This window comes from Gavialis gangeticus, unplaced genomic scaffold (genome assembly GCF_001723915.1).
Source record: "Gavialis gangeticus isolate Ggan-Ray unplaced genomic scaffold, GavGan_comp1, whole genome shotgun sequence".
NCBI lineage: Eukaryota > Metazoa > Chordata > Crocodylia > Gavialidae > Gavialis > Gavialis gangeticus.
Window position 1 is genome coordinate 16,472,017 of NW_017729019.1, and position 3,926 is coordinate 16,475,942.

Here is a 3,926-nt window from a genome sequence, read left to right on the forward strand (position 1 = left end):
ATCATTATCTGATCACACCAGAGCCCAGCATTATCATCTTGTTTTGTATTGGATTCCTTGTATGAAGCACTGCAAAATTCATTGCCTGTGCCTTTACAAGCTCTGTAAGCACCTGTTGCACCTACATTATCGCTGTTTTCTGGGACACCCACGGCCTGCAGGAACTCCACTATGTATTGCTCAGGCACAGTAAGCTGAAATGTCCCAGTGTCCACAATGCCCTGGCAGCCTTGGCTACACCAGCTGGTAGTGGTCTGTCCAATGGAGAATCTAAGGAGATAAGCACAAGAGACCTCACCAGTTTGCATCTCCCAGCAACAAAAGCTGACTCGGGTAAGGTGCATCGCAAGAACACAGGACTCCTGATAGTCCCCTACAGTTGAGCTGTCACTCCCAGGACTGCAGCTGAAGAGGGCCCCTAAGGCCATTTGTAGACATGCTCCCCATTTTCTAAACCACGTTCACTGGTTCACATCACACAGTTTGAATCAAACTTCAGTTCGAATGAAGGGTTAATAGACAACCATCGACCTGATAGCCTCTGCTGTGTCACAAAAGCCCAACTGAGTTTCCCTTGCCAGGACTGATATTTGCACTGCTTATCTGCATTGCAAATACAAGTTCCTAAGGAGTCGTATATGCCTGTTAATTAATACAGTTTAAATGGCCTAATTTGCACTGCCCTAATCTGCATTCATTTTAAATCCTCATTCAATGAGGATTAGTCAGTTCGGAGTGGAGCCAATCTTAGTTCAGACTACAGACGTCCTGTATAAAGGTGGTCCAGATTAAACCTAGAAAAACATAATGTCCCAAGACATTAAGGAGGAAGAGCTCATGCCTACCATGTTGATAAATGAAGGATGTGAATAAAACTTACTCCTCAATAGCAATCTTCCAGTAGACCTCTTGGATAACAGGTGCCCACATGATCTCCCCTGAGTACAGCTGAGAGTCAACGCCTCCTAGGATGACTTCTCCTCCATAATAATACGTTGGTTTACTAGAAACACACAGATCAGGCAGACATCAGTTACTCCACAATGTAATAGCCCGTGAGTATGAAAGTGTAAAAAAGGGCTGGTACAGTTGGTTAACAGAAATGTATGGGCAGGGTTTGGGTTGACAGGCAGAAATGGCACATTTTGGGGGAGGGGAGAGGTGCACGTGTGCATTTAAGAAAGGGAAGAAGGGTTTGTTCAGTTTTAAAGACATACACAAAGAAGAGTGGGGCACAGGGATGGCGAGCTTACCGGGAGAAATAGAAACTGAAGATGTTCTGGCTAAGCTGGTCTTGCTGCAACAGGTTCTGCATAAGTGAATAGTACCCTGGTATTGCTAAGTCAGGATAGGCCATTCCCAAAATCCCATCAAAATAAGTGTAGTAAAAGGGGCTGGTGGGCTCATATTCAGTCAGACCAAATGCCTGGTTGGTCACCACAATGTTTTGGATCTAAAAGGGAGGAAAATAACTGCTTTAACCTGGAACTTGACACAAAATCGTGATCATGAAATCAAGCAACTCGGCTGCTATCAAGAATGTGTGATGCTTAAGACATCCAGATTAAGCACGTAGCGAAAGGACACTCAGGGCCCTGATATTTCCTGAAGCAGTTCAATGTGCTATGCCTGGTGTGTGAGTCAGATGAGAACAGATTATGTCAATCAGAGAAGAAATTTCAAGGCCACTGTTTTGAAAAATATTTTATGACATAACCAGCTCACATGATTCCTATCTGACCCAACTCCCTGGTTAATTTTAGACTTATCTACATGAGAAGGTTGCACTAGTTTAATTTAAATTCGTTTTTCAACCAATCTCCTTAAACCAGTATAAACCCCTGAAACTCATAGTTTGAGAGCGGGTTATTTTGGTTTTACTTAATGAAAGCAAGCCAGTTAGTACTTTGTCGCTGATCAGCTTGAACTGCACCAGAACAAGCTATTCTGAGATCAACAAGCGTCTTCACTGAAGGATTTCTATCAATTTACCCACATCCAGATACATTCGTACACTAAATTAAACTGGGTCAAGTTTCTCATATCCGAAACACACATTGCATCTTAGGAAGTTTATGGTTTGTCCAATAACATAAAAATCAGATGTCTAGGGCCAATTTCTTCATGGATGTTGAAACCCTGAAATTCATGGAACTGATCCATGGATAAGTGAGATTCATAAAATGCATTTAGATTCAGGTCTCCAAGTCCTTTGCTGTAAATTTAGGGCAAAGTCAAATTCTACCCATAAAATGTAGTAGCCTGCAGCATAGACAGCAAGGTACTTTCAGTTACTCTCATGTTCTTAACCTATATATAGAGGGATAGATACTTCCAAAAACATGCTCCCCCCCCCCCCCCGACCCCCAGTGATGCTGCATTATAGGGCGGCACAAATTTCACTTACTGTCACTGTGTCAGAACCTAACGTCACTTCCACGTCACCAAATCCGTACGGGAGGGTGTAGTGATTTCCAATAGCAGAGTAGGTGGAAGACTGGATAGGGTTGAACCTTGCATGATTGACTGTACAAAAAAGCAGATTCACAACATCAGAGTCACTCTCTCGTGCGGATGCAACGTGGTTTTGACCCAGGCCTGTCCATCTGTGGACAAACTTCCCAACACGTGTCCTCCCATGGGGTGAAAGATCAGGTCTACAAGCTAGCTCAGGAGTCCTTGAATGGCAGAGTAGCAAAGATCAGCAACAAGACTTCATATATTCAGTTTTAATGCCTAGCTTTTCTATCTGTGGATGATATCTCTGTTGCTACCTGAGCTCCTGTGGTCAGAACCTCATGTACTACAAGTCAGTGTGGCTCTGCAGACGTCAAAGGAGCATTATCAATTCATATCAGATGAAGAAATGAACAACACTTGAATATACTTCTCAGGAACAGTACATCCAGAACACATATCTCTAAACTCCAGTGACAGAGGAATACTCACGACAGGCCTGTGTCTGGCAGTAGGTAGATGGTACCCACAGGTTAGAGGAACCAGTGTCAAAAAGAACCAGGAAGTTCTGGGGTGGGGTCCCAATGCTGATTTCCCCAAAATAGTAGGACTGCAGAAGAGAGGAGATGTTTGCAAAGGCGGATGCATTTCTTTTATGAGTCATTAATCATTTGTAAATACTATTATGATCTTCTCTAGCACATTTTGTCTGAAGGTCTCAAAGTTACGTATGGATGAGAGATGCACAGAGGGGGAGAAAAGAAGTGTGGCAAATCCAGGGTGAAATCTTTACCCTCTGTCCTATGCTATAACCAAGAACCTCCTATTCTTGCAGAAGACGTGTGATGTATATTAGATAACACTCAGCAAACTCTCATGAGAACTAAAAGCGGGGAAAAGCATTGGAATTCAAGCTCTGTACCCCCCACGATGAAACTAACATTAGAAATAGAAAGTGTTTGTTTATTTCAATCCTTTTGATTTTTCACATATACCCAACCCTAGGGCTAGGGACAGAAGTTGCACATAAACTGGTATACGTGATCAGAAACCAGTTCAAATGTGTAACACAAACAGAAGTTCAGTGCACATAAACCACTTTCAAAATGGCTGGAACTGGTTTAAGATAAACCTGGCTGAATGTAGTATCAGGCTTAACTGATTTAGGTTCAACAGGTTTATTGAACTTCTGTCCCAGATCCCCTCCAGATTCAAGTTAACTCACAGTCCCCCAGCATCCCAGGATGCTTTGCACCTCCCCTCACAGGGTGGGCAGGCTAGTATTGGCTAGCAGGGAGGCTGTCTCTAGTGCCCCCCAGCTTCTGGCCTGGTACATGGCAGGCATGAGGATGTATTTCCGTAATAAAAAATGAATGTCTGTTCACTTGCTTATTGGTTCTAGTCTGCGTAGTCTAAGTGATCTACACAACTTGGCAGGGCTAACCGGACCTTGTCGTGCATCCACAGGT

At 43.4% G+C, this 3,926-nt stretch overlaps 1 pseudogene; it reads right to left on the reverse strand.

Annotated features, from left to right (window-relative positions):
* The window catches only part of LOC109295111, a 10,942-nt pseudogene that overhangs the window by 5,922 nt on the left and 1,094 nt on the right, over positions 1-3,926 (reverse strand).